Source organism: Cervus canadensis, chromosome 10 (assembly GCF_019320065.1).
Source record: "Cervus canadensis isolate Bull #8, Minnesota chromosome 10, ASM1932006v1, whole genome shotgun sequence".
In the NCBI taxonomy this organism is placed as follows: Eukaryota; Metazoa; Chordata; class Mammalia; order Artiodactyla; family Cervidae; genus Cervus; species Cervus canadensis.
In genome coordinates this window covers 45,069,217-45,095,614 of record NC_057395.1, presented here as the reverse complement: position 1 = coordinate 45,095,614, position 26,398 = coordinate 45,069,217, and the positions used below count along the sequence as shown (strand labels likewise).

At 40.8% G+C, this 26,398-nt stretch overlaps 1 pseudogene; it reads right to left on the bottom strand.

Annotated features, from left to right (window-relative positions):
* Positions 1-288: 288 nt before the first annotated feature.
* Positions 289-23,190, bottom strand: LOC122448903 (annotated as a pseudogene).
* Between the last annotated feature and the right edge of the window lie 3,208 nt (positions 23,191-26,398).

The following is a 26,398-nucleotide window of genomic DNA, read 5'->3' as shown; positions in this document are numbered from 1 at the left end:
AAACTGTGATGTTGAAAAAGACTCTTGAGAGTCCCTTGGTCTGCAAGGAGATCCAACCAGTCCATCCTAAAGGAGATCAGTCCTGGGTGTTCATTGGAAGGACTGATGCTGAAGCTGAAACTCCAATACTTTGGCCACCTCGTGTGAAGAGTTGACTCATTGGAAAAGACCCTGATGCTGGGAGGGATTGGGGACAGGAGGAGAAGGGGATGACAGAAGATGAGATGGCTAAATGGCATCATCGACTCCATGGACATGAGTTTGAGTAAACTCCAAAAGTTGGTGATGGACAAGGAGGCCTGGTGTGCTGTGATTCATGGGGTCGCAAAGAGTCGGACACAACTGAGTGAATGAACTGAACTGAAGGCATTCAAAAATAATCATAAATACCCCAGAATCAAAAGGCCACTCATGAGCCAAGTAAGTTGTTGACTCAGAAATGACCTATTTCCCTTAGTTTCCTGTTGGGCTGAACCCAGGACCAGGCCATGCCACATCAGCTAGTGAAGGACAATCAGGATGTGGTACAAATCTGTGAATAGTGTGTGTGCTGTACTTGTCCAAGTAACCAGTCATGAATGCACAGAAGAGAGAGAAAAAGCATACAATAAAGAAAGGTGAAACAACAAAGCTAAAAAAAGAGAGAGAGAGGAAAAAAAGAGAGAGAAACATGAGCCATGAAACTGTTTTTGTTACTGTTTAGTCGCTAAGTCAAGATACCTCTACTGTGACCCAATGGACCCCACAGGTTTCTCTGTGCATGGTAGTCTCCAGGCAAGAATACCAGAGTGGACTGCCATTTCCTTTTCCAGTGGATCTTCCTAGATTAGGGATGCAACCCGTATCTTCTGCACTGTCAGGCAGATTCTTTACAACTGCCCTACCTGGGAAGCCTGATCCATGAAAGGAAGAAAAAATAATTGGCACTGACTCTTCCTGACCAATCACAGGAGCCGCACTTAGTGCACAGTGAGTGTCACACACTGTCCTGGGGAGGAGCTCCAGGTGGGCAAGAGGACACTGAACTCAGCTCCCCCAGAAGCACATTAGGGGGTCCCATCTCCTGAAAACACATGACACAAGCAGGAAGCCTCCTCCACACCAAGGCTGTAAAGAACCATCCCCATGGAGCTGGGTGGGAAGGGAAGAGAAGCCGTCATATGAGGACTGAGCCCACAGGAGGGCCCTAGATGAGGAGGATGGGCAGGGGCTCAGAGGTCCTCCCTGGAGAGACCCATACACACCACACACTGGGCACTGCAGCCCTGGGACGACCCCAGGAGGTCGCAGCCCCACAGCTGCTGTGAACTCGGGTGGACCCGCCAGAGACCCAGGAAGTTGACTCCTCTCCTGAGACACGCACCTACTCCTGTTCCTGCAACAGGCTGAGGAGGCAGTCAGACGTTGTCAAGGAGTCGGCCGGTTTACTGAGCAGCCCATGTGCCCCCTGCCCCATAGATGCCCCCTCAGTGCCTCTGGATCCAGTTTACTCCCCCCCAGGGCGAGGGCCACCCATGCTGGGCAGAGTGGGCAGTATGGGGTACAGAGCCAGCCCAGACCAGAAGGATGTCTGGACAGGTCAGGGTGGCCATCAGCTATCAGCGAGTGGCCTGAGGAGCAGTGTTCTGGAAATATCCTTCTCCATTTCCCTCACAGTAAAGTCCTTTAAAAGCCTATGTGACAAGGACCCCAGCCCCCACCAGCTGTCTGACTTGTCTTCAGCTCCTGTCTCCCCACCTCACTAAACTCCACCCACATCAGCCAACTTGCTGGCCCTTAAATGTTGCATGAACACTCTTCCTTCCTGGCAAAAGCGTTTTCTGTTCCAGAGAAATGCAGGAACCACTGTCTCTATCTTCAAGGCTGTTTTGTAGAAATGAAAATTTGTGTGGGATGAAGGGTAGTTGGTGTCTCTGCCTAATAGATGTACAGAAACGCGAGATGTTATGCAGAACTATCTCAACAGACACATACCCATTTCTAACACCTAAATTCTCCTGCTACCATTCATAGTCTCATCCTCCATGAGACTAACGACTCAAGAATTTATTTCACTTATTGACATTTCTTGATGAAACAATGTCTTTCTAAAGAATGTTCAATAAAGTTTTGCTGAATGGCCAATGAACAAACTCAAAATATGTAAGGATTCATCAAAATGCTAAGCATGGGCAGACAATTAAGAAATTACATAAATGAGTAAAATGTACTGCTTTACAGGAAGCAAAATACAACACCAATTTTTTAAAATCATTCTTTTAGCTTACCGAGATACTTATGCTAAGTTTCAAAAGAAATATACAACCTGTGGATTGAAGTTTAATTGTCTTTGGAGGTAAACAAATGCACATATTTGTCTAGGAAAATCACAGGGTAAATATACCAAAGGTAAGTATTTTAAATGGGTAAACACACCTGATGTTTATTTTCTATCTGTCCCTTCTATTTTCTATAATTTGGAGGTATTATTTTAATGATCAGAAGCAAGAGTTATTACTTGAAGTCTTTATTATTTCATAAACATTTTATTTTTTAAAAAGGAAAGGCAAGCTTTCAAAAGTTCAGACACTTCATTTAAGTACCTCCACCAAGTACAAAAGTCTTCACCACCCTAGACGCAAGAAATTCTCGAAGAATCTCAGTGAGAGTTGAGAGTCAATATTCTCCAGAGAATGGATACTCAGGGTGACCAACACCACTGAAAGAGAAGGAGGAAGATTCACTTACTAAATCAGTCATATTGTCATAGAGCATTATTCTATGATGTGGTCAGGATGGGCTAAAACTCTAAATCTACAAACACATCCCTCCTTCTCCCCTGACAAGCACACACGCAGGTGTCTGCTCCATGTGTACACTGCACCTGCACATCCAATCCCAACATTCACATGTAACATTCACTTCACAGTGACAGGTAGTTTGACTCAGGTTACAATTTTATATGAGACCACAAGACCTGGCAGTAACTGTAGCGATCATTTCAGACACAGGTGAAACTTCTGCCCCTAGATGATGCAAAGGTGCACAGTGAACAAATTAACTGCCCTTTTTCATACATCCATGGATAAGCAAATGAGTGCTCCAAAAATGCAGAGTGCCTGGAACCTGTCATTTCTTGGAGAGCTACTACAAGAACCTGAATAATCGTACAGCACAAAGTGGGATTATTGTTTTCTTAATTTATATTGTATTAAAACACTTGTTACTCAGCAATTAGTATTACTGCTGTTTTCCTTTTTTTCCATGTTTTTATTTTTCTTTCTGAATTTGTCCTTTTCAATTCATTAAAAAGTACATGAGCAATTCCAAGTGCCAGGAGCTGTGCTGTGGACCCGAGCCCACAAAGATGAGTAAGTCTAGGCATTCACAGCCTAATGAAGAAGAACATAGAATTATACTTAAGAGCCCCTAAGTACAGAAAAATAACCTTCCAACTTTTCTTTAATCATGGCTTTTCTCAGAAGCATTATACTGCTTTACAAGCAATAGGGACAGTTTTGAGATCCTTCATTAGACATAAAATCTTCATTTTGCCAATAGTTTGTATTCCCTTCTCTCTAAACTCCCTTCCAACTTCTCCCAGTTTGATCAGTCATCTGTCTCTTCAGTCTTGACATTCTCCTGCAGTAATTAGGCAGCTAGAATCCCATGCTAGTGACTAAGTCAAAGTACAGGAGGTAGGGACTCCGCAGTGGATGGATCACTGATGAACAAATACAACACAGGTGTGAGTCTTTACTCAAGAAAGCAGAAGACCCAGATGATCTTACCTGGGTGTGTCCTGCTAAGGACACAGCAGTCACTCACTGGAGGGTCAATTAAGCTCATGATCTACTGGTAATTCAGCTTTGTGAGATAACAAGGATGAGGATGTGGGAGTTATAACAGGGAGAAAAGGCCAATTAAGAGGCCAATTTGAAAGAAATGGATGATGTTTTGGAGAAAAATGCAAAATCCACCAGACACTTAGGGGACAGGGTGGAAGCAGGCCCCCTGTGACTTCGTAGCACAGATGCACATTGGATTTCATGGGACCATTCTTCATAAAAAATATCAACAATACATTTTATAATTTTGTTAGACATAATATGAATGCCTTCTTCCCAGGTGGCTCAGTGGTTAAGGGTCCACCCACCAAGCAGGAGACCTGGGTTCGATCCCTAAGGTTGCAAGATCTGTTGGAGAAGGAAACAGCAATCCACTCCAGTATTACTGTCTGGGAAGTCCCAAGAACAGAGGAGCCTGTTGGGCTATAGAGCATAGGAGGGTAGAGAGTCATACAGGACTTAGAGATTAAACAAAAACAACAAAACATGAATGTAATGCATGATGGATTCATTATTATATACTTATTTAAAATATAATTATTTTTCCCTGATGTAAAAAGAATTAAAGATGAAATAAGTTCACAAGTCCCTGAAAGAATACTGGGCTGCAGACACTGTGCCATCTGTTTCCTGAGTCTCTTGGCCCTGAAAGGAAGCACACCAGGCATAGGGATCAGGGGCACAAAGTAGTGAATTCACTATGATGTGATCTCCGGATTTTATTGATGTGCTGTTCTGGGCTCCAATCACATTTCTGTTGGTCAGAGATGAACCCCTAGAGGAAAAGTCTGGTGTGAGGTCTGCAGGAAGCCCCTGGTTTACTCCCACGCTGAAAATCAGGACTGTCTTCCAAGAATTAAGCTTTAAAAAGCCTAGTTCCCCTACTGAACTGCCTGCTACAGAAAGTAACATATGTGTGAAACATCTGCAAATCACTTAAGGTAGAAATTCATAGTATCTTCTATTTCCGTTGAGGCCATCAATTGCTTTCATGTCCTCTGGACTCAGTTCAAAGTCAAACACCTGGAAGAAAGGAAAGAACCAGGCTAACTCCCCCAAGAACTGGCTTCCCCCTGGGGACAAGAGGACTTTCCCATTGGATGGAGATAAGAAGAGGGGACAGGGAAGCTGTGTCTGTCCTCAGCTTCCAGGTGAAGAAGCCTGGGAGCCTCTGCTGAGTTCTCACCTCTCTTTCCCACACCTTCTCCTTCTCTGTCCATCTCATAAATGTTACAGTGCATCAGTCCCTTATCTTTCTAAATGAATCACTTGAGACAGAAAACAAACAAATTAAAATCTTTTACCAAGCACGGTTGTTGGACATTTCTGACTCGATACCGAACCTGAGCTAACATTAGTCTGATTAACTCTCCCAACATACCCTAAGAGTAACAGCATTCAGCTGAAGCAGTGTCAGAAGGAGGCTCCTCCATGAAAGCCTATTCAAAAATCTGATATCAAGCTTACTCGTTACCTACAACTGAATCTGAAAAACTTTTTGTAAATGCCTTTGTGGAGAAAGTTGTGAAGTGTTTGAGACATTAGAGAACACCTAAGTAATTAAAAATTCATATCATAATTTTGAAACGGAAAGCTCAGTTTTATCAAGAAATTCATTTTCTCCAAAGTGATGTAGGGTTTCAGTGCAACATGAACCAAAGACTTAAGTATGTATTATTTTGTGGAATTCAGTAAAGTAATACTAAGTTTGAAACAAGAAATAGCTAGTCCAGAGCAGTCCAGATGGCCTTAAAGAAGAGGAATATACCATTCTGAAAAACAAGACGTATTTTATACTTTTGTAACAGAGTACACAAAACTGAATAGTTAAATATAAGGGAGAGGCCAGAAATGTATTTATGAACATTTGATATATGACAAAGTTGGCAGTGAAAATCTGTGGAAAATGTGGTCACTTAAATTTCCATTTAAATTTAAAATATATATATATATATATATATATATATATATATATGTCATCATTTTATATCATATTAGAAAATCAGTTCCAGATGTATTTCAGAGCTAAATTTGAATGCAAACACAAAAACAACTTTTCATGGGACCATGTAGTTGACTCTTGACTTGGCCTGACTTGCATTGGGCAGTGAAATTTGCCAGAAGAAATGGTGAGTTAGTTCTGAGCCTAGACATGAAGAGGACTTTTTCCTACTCCCTAGCTTGGGATCGTAATTGGGAAATTAAAAGATGCTTGCTCCTTGGAAGAAAAGCTATGACAAACCTAGACAGCTTCTTAAAAAGCAGAGACATCACTTTTCTGACACAGGTCTGTCTAGTCAAAGCTATGGTTTTTCCTCTAGTCATGTATGGATGTTATAGTTGGACTATAAAGAAAGCTGAACACCAAAGAATTTATGCTTTTGAACTGTGACATTGGAGAAGACTCTTGAGAGTCTCTTGAACTGTAAGGAGATCAAACTAGTCAATCATAAAGGAAATCATTCCTGAATATTCATTTGAAGGACTGATCCTGAAGCTGAAATTTCAATACTTTGGCCACCTTTTGCGAAGTCCTGACTCATTGGAAAAGACCCTGATGCTAAGAAAGATTGAAGGCAGGAGGAGAAGGGGATGACAGAGGATGACATGGTTGGATGGCATCACTAACTCGACGGACATGAATTTGAGTAAACTCCAGGAGTTGGTGATGGATAGGGAAGTCTGGCATGCTGCAGTCCATGGGGTTGCAGAGTCAGACCCAACTGAATTACTGAACTGACTGGCTTGGGATCATAAGGCTGTGCTGAGATAGTTGTCACAGTACAGCCAAATATATATGAAAAATATACTAAGAAGTGTGAAGGCTCCTCTGACAAGAGTCACATCCACCTGGTAAACCTCTGAACTTCAAATGCACAAATGCACCAAGCCTAGAGGACAGCTTAGCTGAGTTCCAGCTGATTGTCAAACCACAGAATCAAGAGATGCAGAAATGATCTCTGCATTAAATCCTGAAACTGGGAAGATATTCCTGTGCAGCTATTGTAAGGGTACAAATAATGGTCTCCTACACAGAAATCAAAACACAGACAGCTTAGCAAAAATAAGCACAGTCTAGACCAGGAACTTTGCAACAGCAGAAACTCAAGATTAAATGTGTGAAGTGAAACCTTATAGGATTCATGGAAATACAAAATAAATCGACAATTACTAGAGCTAATCAATGAATATAGTAAAGTTGCAGGATATAAAATTAACACACAGAAATCCCTTGCATTCCTATACACTAACAATGAGAAAACAGAAAGAGAAATTAAGGAAGCAATTCTATTCACCATTGCGAAGAAAAGAATAAAATACTTAGAAACAAATATACCTATAGAAACAAAAGACCTATTTATAGAAAACTATAAAACACTGATGAAAGAAATCAAAGATGGCACAAATAGATGTAGAAATGTACCATGTTCATGGATCAGAAGAATCAATATAGTGAAAATGAGTATACTAGCCAAAGCAATCTATAGATTCAATGCAATCCCTATCAAGCTACCAACGGTATTTTTCAGAGAACTAGAACAAATAATTTCATGATTTGGATGGAAATACCAAAAACCTTGAATAGCCAAAATAATCTTGAGAAAGAAGAATGGAACTGGAGGAATAAACCTGCCTGACTTCAGGCTCTACTAGAAAGCCAAAGTCATCAAGACAGTATGGTACTGGCACAAAGACAGAAATATTGATCATGGAACAAAATAGAAAGCCCAGAGATAAATCCATGCACTTATGGACATCTTATCGTTGACAAAGGAGGCAAGAATATACAATGGAGAAAAGACAATCTCTTTAACTAGTGGTGCTGGGAAAGCTGGTCAACCACTTGTAAAAGAATGAAACTAAAAAAAAAAAAAAAAAAAAAAAAAGAATGAAACTAGAACACTTTCTAACACCGTACACAAAAGTAAATTCAAAATGGATTAAAGATCTTAACATAAAACCAGAAACTATAAAACTCCTAGAGGAAAATATAGGCAAAACATTCTCTGACATAAATCGCAGCAGGATCCTCTATGACCTCCCAGAGTAATGGAAACAAAAGCAAAAATAAACAAATGGGACCTAATGAAACTTAAAAGCGTTTGCACAACAAAGGAAACTATAAGCAAGGTGAAAAGACAGACTTCAGAATGGGAGAAAATAATAGCAAATGAAGCAACTGACAAATAATTAATCTCAAAAATACACAAGCAACTCCTGCAGCTCAATTCCAAAAAACTAAGTGACCCAATCAAAAAAATGGGCCAAAGAACTAAACAGGCATTTCTCCAAAGAAGACATACAGATGGCTAACAAACACATGAAAAGATGCTCAACATCACTCATTATCAGAGAAATGCAAAGCAAAACCACAATGAAATACCGCCTCATGCCTGTCAGAATGACTGCTATCAAAAAGTCTACAAACAATAAATGTTGGAGAGGGTGTGGAGAAAAGGGAACCCTCTTACACTGTTGGTGGGAATACAAACTAGTACAGCCACCATGGAGAACAATGTGATGATTCCTTAAAAAACTGGAAATAGAACTGCCATATGGCCAGCAATCCCACTGCTGGGCATACACAGCGAGGAAGTCAGAATTGAAGAGACACATGTACCCCCAATGTTCATCGCAGCACTGTTTAAAATAGCCAGGACATGGAAGCAACCTAGATGTCCATCAGTTGATGAATGGATAAGAAAGCTGTGGTATGTATACACAGTGGAATACTACTCGGCCTTTAAAAAGGATTCATTTGAATCATTTCTAATGAGGTGGATGAAACTGGAGCCTATTATACAGAGTGAAGTAAGTCAGAAAGAAAAACACCAATACAGTATACTAACGCCTATATATGGAATTTAGAAAGATGTTAGTGATGACTCTACATACGAGACAACAAAAGAGACACAGATGTAAAGAACAGTCTTTTGGACTCTGTGGGACAATGGGAGGGTGGGATGATTTGAGAGAACAGCATTGAAACATGTATATTATCATATGTGAAACAGATCACCAGTCCAGGTTCGATGCATGAGACAGAGTGCTCAGGCCTGGTGCACTGGGATGACCCTGAGGGATGGGATGGGGAGGGAGGTGGGAGAGGGGTTCAGGATGGGGCACACATGTATACCCATGGCTGATTCATGTCATTGTATGGCAAAAACCACTACAATATTGTAAAGTAATTAGCCTCCAACTAATAAAAATAAATGAAAAAAAAAAATCATTCTCCACTTCTCTCAGAGTAAAGACCTCTCAAAAATCTTCATGACACATACCCCATGGTCCCACTGGCTCTCTGGCTTGTCTTCAACTCCTGTCTTCTTCCCTCACTTAACTCTACTCACATCAGCCAACTTTCTGGCCCTCAAATGTTACATGAACACTCTTCCTTCCTGGACTTCAGGTTTTCTGTTCCAGAGAAATGCAAGGAGCCACTGTATCTATGTTTCAAGGCTGTTTCTTGTACAAATGAAAAGTTGTGTGGGATGTAGGGTAGTTGGTGTCTCTGCCTAACAGATGTACAGAAATGTGAGGGATTGTGCAGAATTTTCTCAACAGGCACTTACCCATTTCAAACAGCTAAATTCTCCTGATGTCATTCACTGTCTCATCCCTCACTAGACTATAAATTCAAGAATTTCTCATTTAGTTAATATTTATTGATAAAACAATGTCTTACTAAAGAATGTTCAATAAAGTTTTGCTGAATGAATGAGTGAATGACAACCAATGAATGAATGGCAAAATATATAAGTACTTATCAAAATGCTAAGCATGGGCAGACAAGTGAAAAATTAAATAAATGAATCAGATGTGCTGCTTTACAGTAAGCAAAATATAATACTGTATTTTTTAAATCATATTTGAGCTTCAGTTCAGTTCAGTTCAGTTACTCAGTCGTGTCCTACTCATTGTGACCCCATGAACTGCAGCACGCCAGGCTTCCCCGTCCATCACCAAGTCCCAGAATTTACCCAAGCACGTGTCCACTGTGTTGGTGATGTCATCTAACCTTCTCATCCTCTGTCATCCCCTTCTCCTCCTGCCCTCAATCTTTCCCAACATCAGGGTCTTTGCAAATGAGTCAGCACTTTGCATCAGGTGGTTAAAATATTGGAGTTTCAGCCTCAACATCAGTCCTTCCAATGAACACCCAGGGCTGATTTCTTTTAGGATGGACTGGTTGGGTCTCCTTGCACTCCAAGGGACTCTCAAGAGTCTTCTCCAACACCTCAGTTCAAAAACATCAATTCTTCTGCACTCAGCTTTCTTTATAGTCCAACTCTGACATCCATACATGACTACTGGGAAAACCATAGCCTTGACTAGATGGACCTTTGTTGACAAAGTAATGTCTCTGCTTTTTAATATGCTGACTAGGTTGGTCATTACTTTCCTTCCAAGGAGTAAACATCTTTTAATTTTAGCTTACCAAGATGATTATGCTCAGTTGAAAAGTATACAACCTGTAGATTGAAGATTATTTGTCTTTGTAAATAATCATGCACACAGATTTGTATAGGATTCTATAAAGAAAATGTACCAAAGTACTATGCAATGGTGAATTACAGCTTATCTTTATTTTCTATCATTTCTCTTTTACTTTCCAAATTTCCTGTAGTTTTTTTAATTGGCAGAAAAAAGAGTATTCTTACTTTGAAGATTTAATTGTTTCATAAACTGTTTATTTTTTCACAAGGAAAGGCACTTTCAAAAGTTCAGACACTTAATTCAAGCACCTTCGGCACTTACAAAAATCCTCTTCACAGCCCCAGAAGCAAAAATTTTTGAAGAACCACAGTTAGACCCAAGAATCAATATTCTTCAAGAAATGGATATTCAGGGTGACTGACACCACTGAAAGAGAAGGAGGAGGATTTGTTTATTAATTCTGTCATATTGTCATAGAGAGCATTAACTCTGTGAGTGCAGTCAGGATGGGCTAAAATTCAAAATCTACAAACACATCCCTCCTTCTCCCCCAACAAACACACATCAGGTGTCTGCTCCATGTGTACATGGCACCTGCATGTCCAGTCCCAACATTCACGTGTAATCGTCACTCCACAGTGACAGGTAATTTGACTCAGGTTACAATTTTAAGAAGGCACAAGGCCTGGGGCTGACTCTGGAGATCATTTCAGCCCCTTCATGGAACTTCTGTCCCTAGATGATGAGAAGGATGATAGCGAACAAATTAGCTGCTCTTTTTCGCACATCCATGGATAAGCAGATGCTGAGCACTCCCAAAATTACAGACTGTCTCCATTAAGGAAATTCTAATCTATTGAAGAGATATCACAGTCACCTGAATAAGCATACGGCACTAAGTGGGATTGATATTTTCTTAATTTATGATGTATTAAAACATTGGTTACTCAGTAATTAGTATAACTATTGTTTTCTTTTTTTTCCATGTTTCTACTTCTCTTTCTAAACTTGCCCTTTTCAATTCAATTCATTACAGAGTGCATTCTGAGTAATTCCAAATGCCAGAAGCTATGCTGTGACCTGAGCCCACAAAGAGGAATAAGTCTAGGCATTCACAGCCTAATGAAGCAGAAGATAGAATTATATGTAAAGTCTTTAAGGACAGAAAAGTAAGTTTCCACCTTTTTTTCATTTATCATACATTTTATCAGAATTGTAATATAGTTTTACAAACAATAGGGAGAGTTTTGAGATCTTTCCCTTCAAACAAAATTTTTGCTCTACCAATAATCTGCATTCCCTCCTCTCTAAACCCCCTTCCAAATTTCCCTTCTGTCTCTTAAATCCTGACATTCTCCTGCAGTAATGAGGCAGCTGGAATTCTATGTTAGTGACTAAGTCAAAGTCAAACAAATGGGGGCTCCCCAGGGGATGGACTTCTGCTGGACAAAGGTTAAACTGCAGTGAGTCTTGACTCAAGAAACCAGAGAGATCCAGATGATCTTACCTGGGTGTGTCCTGCTAAGGACACAGCAGTCACTCACTGGAGGGTCAGTTAAGTTCATGATCTACTGGTGATTCAGCTTTGTGAGATAACAAGGATGAGGATATGGGAATTGTAATAGGGAAAAAAGATCAATGAAGAGATTAATTTGAAAGAAATGGATTGTGTCTTGGAGAAGAAATGCCCATAAGGGAGAAAATCCACCAGACCCTTAGGAGATGGGGTGGAAGCAGGCCCATGTGATTTCTCAAAACTGTTGCAGGTTGGCCTTTGTGGGACCTTCCTTCATAAAAAAGTATCAACAAGATGTTTTATCATTGTGCTAGGAATAACATGAATGGGGGCTTCCCAGGTGGTCAGTGTAAAGGATCCACCAGCCAAGTAGGAGACATGGGTTCAGTGATTGGCAAGATAACTTGGAGAAGAAAATGGCAACTCACTCCAGTATTCCTGCCTGGGAAATCCCATGGACCCTGGAACCGAGCAGGCTGCAGTCCGTGGGTCCCAAGAGTTGGACACAACTAAGCAACTAAACAAGAACAACAAAACATGAATGTAATCCAGAAAGGATTCATTATTTTACAGTTTTTATTAATATAACCATTTTATCCTGATGTAAGAAGAATTAAACATGTTTGCAGGTCCCTGTAAGAATAGTGGGCTGCTGGCACTATGCCCTGTGTTTACTGGGTCCCTCGGCCCTGAGAGGAGGTGCACCAGGCACAGGGATTAGGGCACAAAGTAGTGAAATCACCACGATGTCAACTCTGAGGATTTTACTGAAGGGCTGTCCTAGGTCCCAATCATTTCTGTTGGTCAGAGACAGAGACCAGGAGGAAACCTCTGGTTTGAGGTCTGCAGAAGACTCTGGTTGGCTCCTATGCTAGAATCAGGACTGTCTTCCTAGACTCAAGCTTTTAAAAAGCTTAGTTGCCCTGTTGTTCTGCCTGCTACAGGGGAAAAAAAAAAAAACATGTGTGTGAAACATCTACAAGTCACTTATGGTAGAAATTCATAATATCTTATATTTCTATTGATGCTATCAATTGCTTTCATGTCTTCTGGAGTCAGTTCAAAGTCAAACACCTGGAAGGAAAGAAGAATCACATTTACCTCTCCCCCAAGAAGACAGCCTCCCCCTGGGGACTGGAGGACTTTCCAGCTGCATGGGGACAGAAGAGGGGATGGGAAGCTATGTCTGTCCTCAGCTTCCAGGTGAACAAGCCTGGGACCCTCTGTTTAGTTCTCACCTCTCCTTGCCACACCTTCTCCTTCTCTCTCTGCCTCACAAACATTACAGTGCATCAGTCCCTTATCTTTCTAAATGAATCAATTCACACAGAAAACAAATGTACTAAAATGCCCTTTTGTCTTTGGACACTCCTGACTCGACATCTGCACCTGAACAAACATTAGACCACTTTACTCTCCTCAACACACCCTAAGTGTGACAGTATTGAACTGAAGCCACGTGGGTAGGAGGCTTCCCTGCAAAAGCCTATCCAAGAACCTGATATCAAACTTACTCATTATCTATGAATAAATCTAAAAGAAACTTTATGTAAATGCCTTTGTAGATAAAGTTATGAAGAGTTTAAGCATTAAAGAACACCTAAAATGTTAAAAATTCACATTGTAATCATGAAATGGTTAGCTCAGTTTCTCAGTGAAGAAATTTGTTTTCTCCGAAGTGATCTAGTATTTCAGTGCAACATCAATCAAAGACTGGCATACATATTCTCTTGTAGAAGTCAGTAAGGTGATACCAAATTTTAAATAAAAGAACTAATAAAAAGCAGCCAAGACATTCTTAAAGAAGAATTTACCATCTGAAAATCAGACTTATTTTATAATTTAATAACACAGTACAGAAAACCGAATAGTTAAATAGTAGAAAGAGGCCAAAAATGTACTTATAGGTTCTCTATATATGACAGAGTTGACAATGAAAATCTGTGGAAAATATGGACATTTTTTTTTATTCAGTTCCTAAGTCATATCCAATTCTTTATGACACAGTGGACTGTGGCAAGGAGGCTTCCCTGTTCATCACCAACTCACAGAGTTTGCTCAAACTCATGTCCATTGAATTGGTGATGCCATCCAACTATCTCATCCTCTATCTCCCCCTTTTCCTCCTGCCCTCAATCTTTCCCAGCATCAGGGTCTTTTCAAATAACTCAGCTCTTCGCATCAGGTGGCCAAAGTATTAGAGCTTCAGCTTCAACATCAGTCCTTCCAATGAATATTCAAGGTTGATTTCCTTTAGGAGAGATTGATTTGATATCCTTGCTGTCTTAGATTTCCATTTAAATAAACAAACATATATGTAACCATTTATATATTATATTGGAAAACCAGTTCTAGGTATATTGCAGGGCCAAATTTGAATGGAAACACAGAAACAATTTTTTAGGGGACCATACACTTGACCCTGATTTAGATGAACATGTAACTGCATTCAGCAGTGAAATTTGTCAGAATTGATGACAATTCTGAGTATAGAAATGAGGAATACTTTTTTTTCATTCACTGACTATGGATCATAGTACTATGCTGATGTGATAACCAGGTTAGTTGACCACAGTCTAGCCAAATATATATGTAAACCTACATGGAGAAGCGTGCAGGCTCCTCTGACAAGAGTCATGCTGCTGCTACTGCTGCTGCTAAGACGCTTCAGTCGTGTCCTCTGTGCAACCCCACAGATGGCAGCCCACCAGGCTCCCCCGTCCCTGGGATTCTCCAGGCAAGAACACTGGAGTGGGTTGCCATTTCATTCTCCAATGCATGAAAGTGAAAAATGAAAGTGAAGTCGCTCAGTCATGTCCGACTCTTAGTGACCCCATGGACTGCAGCCCACCAGGCTCCTCCGCCCATGGGATTTTCCATGCAAGAGTACTGGAGTGGGGTGCCATTGCTTTCTCTGGACAAGTGTCATATCCACCTGCTAAAGCAGAACTGCTGAGCTGCTCTGCACTGAGCTGCAAATGCATGAGTGAGATGAGCTAAGAGGACAGCAACTGAGCTGAGTTCAGGCTGATTGTCAAAACACAGAATCAAGAGACACAGAAATGATCTCTGCATTAAATCCTGAAAGTGGGGAGAGTGTCCTGTATAGGCGTGACTAAGGGTACAGTAACAGTCTCCTACAAATAAATCAAGAGTGAAACAACCTAGCTAAAGTGGACAAAGACTTGAAGAGGAGCTTTGCAAAGAGAGAAACTCAAGAAGATTAAATGTATAAAGATGAAACCCTATAATATTCAGGGAAATGCAAAATAAAACCACAATGGCTTGGGGGTTAAAGATTGCTGCCATAATTTTTGTGCCCCCAAATTTACAAGTTGATGGTGTTAGAAATGGAGCCTTTGATAGGTCATGATAGTAGAGCTCTCACAAATGAGATTTTAAAATAGTATATTCATATAAGAGACTCGGGAGAGTTCTGTTGCCCCCTCCATGATATTAAGATGCAAAGAGAAGCCTGTGACCTGGATGAGGGCCCTCACCTGACCACACAGGAATCCTGACTCAGATCTCCAGCTTCAAAACTGTGAGAAATAAATTTCAATTTTTCTCAGGCACTCAATCTGATTTTGTTTGAGCAGTTCAAATGGTCTAAAAAAATCACATAATGCAATTTCATCAACTGAGAACAAAGAAAATAAGATGTCATTTGCATGAGATGACAGAATAAATGGCTGACATAACTCTGAAACTAAAATATCTATTTTCTGTCCAACCTGAACCCTCTCCAGCCATGCCGCCTCTCCTGTTGCCACATCAGGAGGAAAAAATCACCAGGAACACACACAACACATTCATGCACGGAGAAGAACAGGTAACTTGTCTTGATTCAAGGAAAGTCTTGAGAGACAGACAAAGAATGACTCTCGTGAAGGATATTCCTTAGGAGCCCTCTGCCCACAGCCACACTCATCACCTGTATGTTCTCTTTGATCCGCTTCTTGTTGTAACTCTTGGCCAGAACCACAACCCCACGTTGTATCTGGTAACGAAGAGCAACCAGAGCTGGGGTTTGCTTGTGCTTATTGGCAATGGCACAAAGAACCAGGTCCTCCAAGAGAACGGGCAGGTGCCAGGTTCACCCTGGAAGGAAATTCAGAAATGCTGAGGAGCTGAGACTAAGTACTCAGTTTGTGAGTAGTTTTACCAAACAGACCAAGTATGTCCACTCTATACCAGTGCTTCTCAAAGTGTAGTCCATGTACCAAGATCATCAGCATTACCAGGGATCTTATTAGAAATACAAATTCCCAGCTTAAATGTAGACACACTGAATCAGAACCTCAACTGTGGCACCTCCCAATCTGTTTTTACAAAGTTCTCCAAGTCATTTGAATGCATGTTTGAGTGAGGCCAGAAGTGCCAGACTCGTGGATTTTTTTTTTCTTTTTTAATTCTCATTTGCTGTTTTTCTCTATCCATGGCTCTAAAGTTTGTACAATGGCATGAAAAGAAATAGTGATGGAAAAAGACTGGGAAATGTTTTTATTTAATTGTCACTTTTCACAGATATTGATACAAGTTGAATAGTTCAAAATATAGAACTATTCATTTCATCATTCTTTATATTATGCAATTTTCTATAGATGTTACAAAAATGGTTCATATTGAAATTTTTTTTCATGATAGTTACATATTATTATCCCAATTTTAGATAAAAGATATGTGAGGTTTAGACATCTATTTTTAGAAACATATTCATTGTTTAATAAGTAAGTAAATCATGATATAAGCTTGTGTCTCTGGTCTCAACTGGGGGATTATGTATGGATTTTAATGCAGACATTTGTTATTGATGGGTCAACACTCTACTACAACATAGAAAAATTGGCTGGGTGATGGGAAGATAAAAGAGAAGGATTCATTCCATCCCTCCCCGCCATCCCCTGTGCCTATCAGTTATCTGAATAATATATGATTTAAATTATTTTATCTAAATAAACTCCTTGTTGTCTTCATTAGGGTTCAATGCCATTCTTTTAGTCATTGGGATCCCAGAGCAGCATAGGCAACAAGAACAATATCATGTGACTTGCAGAAATCTAACAGTTTCCTTTGGTTGAGATAAGGGTGACATTCCACCTGAAGAATGTCAACAGAGAAGAGTGTCAGATTATATGGAAAGGTATCATTAATGTAACAGAAAAAGATGTAAGCTGTAAATATCAACACCAAGAGAGAAATAGAGAAAATTGTGTCTATACAGTTAATTTTATGATAGACATGGATGGGAAAACCAGTCTAAGACTGAATAATCAAAAGGTAGGCTCTACATTTGAGTAAATGTTTCTGAGTAAATATTTCATGTAATGTTAGCATCACCATGAGCCTTTAAATTAACCCTCTAACCTGGATGATTTCCATCATCTCCAGCACATTTTTCTGTTCTGTGCTCCCAGTTGAGATTCATAAATGCTGAGACACCAAGATTTTGGATTCAGCCAACAGAACCCCACACGAATGCTTAACACGCATCTCAGCTGATTTGTCTCTTTATTACTTCCCATTCCAGGTTTTTTTTTAATTAATTTATTTTTTGCTGAAGAATGATTGCTTTACAGAATTTTGCTGGTTTCTGTCAAACCTCAATATGAATCAATTCCAGGTTTTCATGGTCTTCCTTCATGCTTGCAGTTTGCTCCAAGTCACTTTCACCCTCCATCTGGTCATCCTTCCATCTCAGGGAAATGTCTCTTTCCTCTAGTTCTGGATTCTACCCACAATTTACCAGGAAGCCCTCCACACCTATCCACCCAGGCTTTATCAGAGATATCGTTATGGATTTCTTTCACAAAGTCCAGACAGAGGCTCTGCTCTCTAGAATCCTTTGACCCACAAAGGTCGGATGAACAGGAGGAGAGGACAGACAGACATCAGGCTCCAGGGCAGAAGGAGGTTGTGAAGAGCAGGAGGGAGAGGAGCTAAGCTGCTCACCTGGTTGCAGATGGACTTGTACTTGAGCCCTGGCTTGTTCAGGATCTTCTCCAGCTGCTTGTGGTTGAAGTTGGACACCCCGATAGACTTTGTCAGCACTGCGTCCTTATACTTCTTCAGGGCCTGGGAGGGAAGGGTGGTGAGCAGTCACTCGGAATGGGCAATAGAACAAGAATAAAAGCTGGAAAAAAATCTGTAAAAAGTGTCATGCAGCAAGAATTAGCATTGATTATCAAGAAGGAAAGAGGGGAAGAATGGCATGACACAAAAAGAAGAATTGCCATCTCCTCCTTGGAAAACCCTGTAGAACACATATCACATGGAAGGAAATAAATATCTGCCTCACTGTCCCAGATTCTCCTCCTCTGTTCCTCTCTGTGAACATTTCAGCAATGGTTTCCTCCCCAAAACCCCAGCATCATATCCCTTAGAGTTCATGAACTGCTGAGTCTGACGGCCCACAGCCCATTCTCACAGGCAGAAGAATTGATGGAGGTTCCCTCTCTCCTGGCTCTTCCTCTGACTCTCTACTCTTGGAACTCACCTCCCATGTGTGTCAGACATCCACTGAGTCAGCTATTGGTTTTCCATTTTCATCTTTTGGAAATAATTCTTCCCTTGGCTGGAATAGAAGCAGTCATTTTAAACATGTCACAAAATAATTTCTCCACATTTAGCAAGGCTTCCAGGCACCAGGGGTTAAACCTACATGAGGTCGGTTTACAACTTTCTAGATACTAATATTTGCAAAGTGATTGCATATGGAGACGTAAGCAAGGTCTTTAGGAGGGAGGCTTATTCTACTTTTTTATACTCAATACGTGTTGTAATAAGTACAATTTTTCTAGGTCCTAAAAAGGACTTCAAGTGACTTCTGTTAATTTTGTCTGTTCTTGTACTTCCCTCTTTTGAAATATCTCTGATCTGAGAATGGCAGTAAGTTACATGGCTTTATTTCCAGAATAAAAATTTCAAACTTGACCTGGACTAGATAATCAGATTTCCTTTTCCCTCTGAGCATCAGATGCCCTAGGGCAGGCACATGAACCAGCAAGACTCTCCTTAAGTTGGTACAGAATGTGGAAGATCAAGGTCTCAAAGATCAATGGTCTTTGAGACCATTGTGGAAGATCAAGGGTCTCAAATGGTGATGGCCATGAACCTTGAGCTGCCCCAAGGTCATATTTGCCACCAGTGGAAAATTTTCAGTAAAAAATAAGCAAACCATGAGCAACATCCTGATAAGGAATAGAAATCAGTAGAAATTAGGAGATATTTCTGATGAGTACTGCGAATCCCCAAGCTGTCTGTGGCTATGACTTGTCATCTACATAGTCCACTAAGCTATCGTGCATCAGATGGTTGGAGCTGCTTTTTGAAACTTGAAATCAAGAGTTCTCAGTAAACCATTCTTAACAGCTAAGTGCCGTCTACAAACCTCATCATTCAGTCAGGCAAGAGAGGAGGCAGTCTCTCCCAAGTCCTTATAAAGGAACAAAGTTTAGACACATCCAAAGGAGCACCACCGAATATGCTCAAATTGAAAGTGTGAAAGTCAAGATAAACTCATCATGTTCAATATAAGGCAGTGTCATGCTTACCATGGCTGCACAAAACTCTTGGTTCATGAAATTCCCAGAGATCCAGGAGTCATATTCAGGACTGTGTGCAGAACTGGCCTGCTTCTACTTCCTCACGTTTTTCTGGCAAAGACTCTCAGATTATTAACTCCTTTCTCTGGGAGGCATATAAGAGTTTCAAAGAAACTCAGTAAAAAGATGATCACAAATTATTGTTTGGGAGATTCTACTCTAGTGTAATCGCCCCTTTGACCTACTAAGAAAAATCTTAATTTAACCATCCATGCAAGTTGATGCGCAAGAAATAAAATTGATGCGATCACACATATTTCCAATCTTCACAGCCAGTGGAAAATGAATAATGTAGAGATTGACATAGTCCAGTTGAAGAGTTTTCAGTGACTTTTACAAGGCTGGTCGGACCAACTCTTGTTGAAGGGAAGTTAACCAAAGCTGTAGAGATTAAAGAATGGAAGTTTTATTAATAATATTTCAGGTAATTATTTTTTTTTTCTTACTGTGAGGCTTGTGGGATATTACTTCCCTGACCAAGGATCAAATCTGGGCTCATGGCATTAAAGCACCAAGTCTTAACCACTGAACCACCATGGAATTCTAATACTTTAGGAATTTACCAATAAGCATAGATCACCAAACAAATGATCCTATTATATAATTGTCACCTTGGCACAATCACTTGCATACATGTTCACACACAACATGCATAGCACCTTTGAAGTGTAGAATATGTCTTCTCTCTTCACAGTGCCATCCGCAATCTTGCTTCAATGGCCTGGCCAAATTGCTCTTCATTTTGGTACACATGAGCACAGTCAATAATGGCAGAACCCGACCTCTATAGCGAATTGGGTGACTTCCTGAGCTTCACTCTTAGCAGTCTTCATAAACGAAAATGTTGAATACCCACATGATTAAGAGATTGCTAAGGTACAAGCCTTGATCTTCCCAAGGATCGACTTTTCTTTGTGCCTTTGGTTAGTTCTATATGTGTGGCGATGAACCCGTGATAGTTTCCCTGAACATTCCTGGTGAGTTATTCCATGGACACCCAGGAATCCTTCAACCCTAGGCAACCAGTGGTTGATTACTGACCTCAGAGGACCCAAGAACACCTCCAGATCCAGTGATTTGCTGTTAGAAGCCAAAAGACTCAGCTTAAGTTGTAGTCATGGGTAGCATTTATGGTAAAAACAGCAAGAAACCAAGTGAAAGCACTTGAGACCTCTGTCTACCAGTGAAACTACACAGAATATACCAAATAAAACTATATCCATTCAAGGTGTACAAAGTGATGTTCTCACATAAGAATCCATAGTTAATAATCACCACAATCGAGCTAGGTAACAGCTCCATCACCTCCCATAGCTAACTATTAAGGTTGTTTGTAAGAAGACTTAAAATCTAATCTAACAAAATCTCAAGTTATAGCACATTATCTTTAACTATAGTCACTGTGCTATAGTCATCAGTTGCTCAGGCTTATTCATCCTATAACTGAAGGTCCATACCATTGACCAACATCTTTCCATTTTTCCCAGCATGGACACCAGCTTCTGGTCACCATTTCTCTATTCTCTGCTTCTACAAGTTCCACTTTTAGAGAATCCACCTATAAAGATATTATGTAGAATTTGTCTCTATTTCTGGCTTATTTCACTTAGCTTAATGGTCTCCCAGTTCATCTGTGTGGTTACAAACAGCAGGATTATTTTGTTTATAATGCTGAATAAATGTTCCATTTCTTTCTTTTTTTTTTTTTTAGAAATTTGCTTTATTTGTGAAACCTACTTCCAAATTACTTTTATGTATTTTAAAAAGTCATAAAGAGCATCCCAGAGAAAAACATATACAGTTTCCATAGGAATAAGGACAAAAAAATGGGGTTGATGACTGCCCCAAACAATATTTCCTAAAGGAAAAAAATGCAATATTTAACTTCTCCTTTTTTGAGGCAGGGTAAGTGAACTACACACATCATAAATAAAATTTTCTTACTTTACAAGGAGGAAGGACTGTGATCCTGTTTTTGATGCATATTAAATACAAAAATCAACTGTTCTGACCAAGATGAGGGAAAATACATTATTCTTCAACACTTGAGCTCATGCAATGAAATCCAAAGGTCTGTTGAATCCACCTTTTCAATTCATGTACTGCCTATACTTTCTCTTCTGAGACACATTTATGGCATAGGCATTTACAGAGCCATCCACCTTTTTCCCTTCTGTGGAGTCAAAGGAGGCAAATCCCATTAACTTCATCATTTCTATTTCTTCCTCTGTTTTGCCCTCTAAGTCTTCCTCAGTTATCTGACGGTCTTTGGTCTTTGTCTCTCTCTCTCTCTCTCTCTCTCTCCTCTCTCTCTTTTTCATTTATTTATATTATTTGGAGGCTAATCATTTTACAACATTGTAGTGGTTTTTGCCATATATTAATAAGAATCTTTGTTTCTTTTGTTTCGTTCTTTTCCTCATCTCTTCTTTCTTTCAGTGGAGAAGGGGAAGGAGATGTGGATCTATGTCGTCTTGGGGACCTGGAACGCCTTCTGTGTGGGGAGAGAGAGCAGCTTCTTCTCCGATCTCGCTCCCGGGAAGGGGACCTTTCTCGGCACCTGCGTTCTTTCCCGGGATGTGGACCGGGACTGTCTCCCCTACCTCCGTGGGGTGCGGATGCGGCTGCGACCCACTTGGAATCCTTCTCCAGTACAAGTCCTCCATTTCTTGTTATGTGATTCAGAATCTGTCCTATTCCAAGGAGACAGATATTTGGTCTAACTTCCCTCTGTTGTGTCTGCTCCTGGTTTTTCTTAAATGCTCGGACATTTGGGGATGTACTGAGCCATGAACCAGGGAATTTCATTGACAGCCTGGACCCTTCCCTGCCCTCACCTCCTGAGTACTACAAAGTCCTGTCTTTTGTTTCCAAAATGTCTCTGGATATTTCTATCTGTTTTATAGATGAAAAAACTGAGACTCATAGTTTAAGGACCAGTCCTTTGTGACAATTACATGCTCTAAAGACAAGACAGCCAACTTTCTGCCTTCCCGTCTAGACTTGTCCACTAGCCCCACTTATGCCCAAGCACTTCAGACTATACTTTAATAGAAACACACAATGAAACCCAAGAATACATTGCAAAACCTGGCTTGTAAGACTGTAGTTTATCCCTTCAGTGATATCCCCTCAGTTATATCCTCCTCCCCACTCAAATGATACTATAATACCCATCAGAAGAAGTTTCCAAGCAGAAAGAGAAGTACAGGGGAAAACGTAGCTGGAGTGTTTCTGCCCTGGCACTGAGCAGGTATCCCACAGTAGAAAAGCAATTCTCTCGCATTATTTTTCAGTCCCCTTATCTTCAGGAACTTCCACCTCAAATGTTTCTCTGGATCATGTCTTTTTGGCAGAAGGAAAGTGTTCTGGAACTCATGAAACATACAGAGAAACTCCACCATTGCAACCCCCCTCAAAGCAAAGCAGCTGACAGTCAGTGATCTTGATCACCAAGTCTCACCTCTTCTGCCAAACTGGGAAAGAGATGGAAACTGGAGGGGAACCCAGAGTAATCTGCAGGTGAGCACAGCCTCAGACTTTGATGCAGAGTGGAGACTGGATGCTCTCTCCTCTGTCATAGGCCATGGTTCTAGCCTGGTTAATGAACCAAATGACCCTCCTAGTGTCACATGGGGACTCAAGACTTGAGACACCACATTCCTTTCACTCATGTTATATCCATGATTTTTATATCTCAAACCCCAAACCCTTACTCTTACCTCTGAGGTGCATAGGTTCCAAATCCCAGGACAGGAATGAAGTGGCCATCATTAAGCTTCATTTGCCTTTTGGAATCCATTGCCTGTTTCTCCTCTGAGTAAGCAGACTGATTTTTTTTTCTTCTTAACTCACAGTTATAAATAACAGGAAGGTAACACCCAGCTGCAAGATCCAATGTTAGCTGATATGTTGTAGGAGGAGCATGACTAAACCAGTGCCCATAGAGTAAGAAGAGAATTGAAATCAGTTAACTTGTTTAATTTTTTAAATCAATATAACTTTAAGTATCAAATAATGATGAGACGTGCTGAACAATTATTAATCATTACTTGCACAAGAAACTCTACACAGTAATCTTTTTTATTTTTCTATTATGAAGCCAATCTCAATCAAACATCAGTTGAAACAACTACCTTACAGTAAAAACACACACATACAAAAGTGTTTAATAAGGAGTTTTCAAAATGCTATCCCTTAATAAATAATTAAAACCTCAAAAAAACATATATTTCCTTTTTCACATTTCCCACCAGCGAAATTATTTTGCTTTACAGATCTTAACAGTGGTGAAATCCTGAAGAGGATACCAAAACCAGACATTTAGCAAAGTCCTTATTGGAGGTTAACTATTAATAGCTTTAGGACACCATATGCAATCTGCAAACAGACTTTGAGTGCTTACACCTTGTCCTTATTTATGTAACTTTTAGAGTACTCTCATAATGTAACTGATACATATTTTGCATATTTCACTTAACTTACTATCTTATTCAGCATTATTCATAAAAGAAAAACCTATAAACAACTTAAATTATAACAAATTCAGAAAGAGTAAGGGAAATTATCATGCAATGCTACATGGTTATATTGTGAGGTCAAAAGTTTAATATGTACTATGATGCCAGCAAAATGCTGAGCTAGGAGGACTAATTTCTCCCAAGGAAAGATGAGAAAAGAGAGAGAAAGCAGCTGAAAAACCTCATAGGAGTTCTGGAGAACAGTCATACTAAGATCTACAGCAACAAAGTAAATAGGCAATTAGGAAAAATTCAGAACAGAGTGTGACAGGGCATTTCATTGTGCATCACTCACCTGTATCCTCCTCCAGTCTGGAGCAGTGCAGTCTTGATCAGCTCCCAGTTGCCTCCCTCAAACCAAAGAGATCACAGAAAACTGTGTGCAATATTCCAACCTACTTGGGGGCTGTTTGGAGATCGCTGTCTGTTCCACTTAACTCTAAACTTAAACTGAAGAGCAGCTAGAGGGGCTATTACAGCTGTAGGGGGACTATAGACATGGAGTGAGTATCAGTTGCTCAGTGTCTGACTCTTTGTGACCCTATGGGCATGGCCCACCAGGCTCCCGTCCATGGAATTCTCCAGGTAAGAATACTGGAGTGGGTTGCCAGTCCCTTCTCCAGGGGATCCTCCTGACCCAGGGATTGAACCCAGGTCTCCTGCATTATAGGCAGATTCTCTACCATCTAAGCCACCGGGGAAGCCCATGTATATATGGGGCCAAGGACAAAGGAATAAGAGGGGAGACATAGACTAGACCGAGTATTAATAAAACCCTGAGTAGAACTGGGGTGTGGATTTGGGTGCGGGAGGGTGGGGGGCGGAATAGAGCATTCAAAAACAGTCATAAATACACCAGAATCAGAAAGCCACCCATGGTCCAGGCAAGATACTGATTCAGAGATGAACTGAGACCCCTCAGTTTTCCTGTTGGGCTAAAACCAGGACTAGGAGCATACCAAGCAAACCAATGAAGGAAAATCATGACAAGGAACAAATCTACCAAGAGGATTTGCCTTGTTTGTCAAACAAGTTGTTTAAAGTACCCAACTTTAACACCTTCACAAAGGATCACACACAGGAACACATGCACGTATGGATGGGGTAGGGCAACTATCAGAGAGGGGCCAGAGGAGCAGGGTCTGGAGCTCTGACAAGTGTGCCAGGGTTGCACCACTTGCATGGGCATCCATGCCAGGGGGTGCTCCAGCATACCTTCCTCCAGCTCTGCTCCCCTCTGGGGCAAAGGTGCCAGTGTCAGGGATGGGGAGGGGGTGCACCCTTACAAGGGGTGGAACTAAATTGAAGCTGACCTTCATGGGTCCTGCTCCAGCCCCTCGGGACCTGTCTAGCCCAGTAGGGTTGGGACAGTCAGTGAGCACAGGACTTTGCTCACACTGGGCTCTGGTTCTTGCCTCCTCCAACCCCTCCCATCAAGATGACAGTTGCCAGCACTCCCTGGGAAGGGGTGACCCTGCCCACCTCAGCTCCAGCTCTGTCCCAAAGTGTCTGGGCACACAGATTGCACAAAGATGCATCCACACGAGGATACCACTGTAAGAACAAATCAGGAAACTTTTTCACCTAATTTCATAGAGACAGAGAAAGTAAAGCAAAATGAGAAGACAGAGGAATTTGTCTCAAATGAAACACTAAGAAAAATACCTGAAAAAATCCACTAAAGAGATAGAGATGAATAATTTACCAAAATAACTCATTCACCAGAATTCAGAATAGTAATTAAGAATGCTTCTCTAACTAGGAAATAGAACATAAAAACATTCACATGATAGGTGTTCCAGAAGAGGAGAAAGGAAAAGGGGTGCAAAATGTATGTGGTGAAATTATGGGTAAAATCTTTCTGAACCTGGGACTTCCCCGGTGGTCCAGTGGTGAGGATTCTGTGCTTCCACTGCAAGGGGCACAGGTTCTGAACCTGGTCAGGGAACTACTTATCAAAGGTGATTAAAGCTGTGAGACAGGGGATGTTCCTGGATTAACTAGGTCACCCTAGTGTAGTCACAAAATCCTGGGACCTGGGAGGACTGTAGTCAAAGAGAAGGTGGAAAGATAGGAGAATTAGAAAAGAGACTCTGAGATGTGATGTGCTGTTTCTGAAGAGGGAAGAAGAGTCTACAATACCAAAATGAGGTGCTCAGTCTCTCAGTTGTGTCCAACTCTTTGCCACCCTATGGACTGCAGCACACCAGGCTCCTCTGTTCTTCACTATTTCCCAGAGTTTGCTCAAATTCATTTCCATTGAGTCAATGAAGTCCTCCAACCATCTTGTCATCTGTCAGCCCTTCTCCTCCTGCCTTCAATCTTGCCCAAAATCAGGGTCTTCTCTAATGAGTCAGCTCTTAGCATCAGGTGGCCAAAGTATTGGAGCTTCAGGTTCAGCATCAGTCCTTTCAATAAATATCAGGGTTGGAACTAGGATTTCCTTCAGGGTTGACTGGTTTGATCTTCTTTCAGTCCAAGGGACTCCCA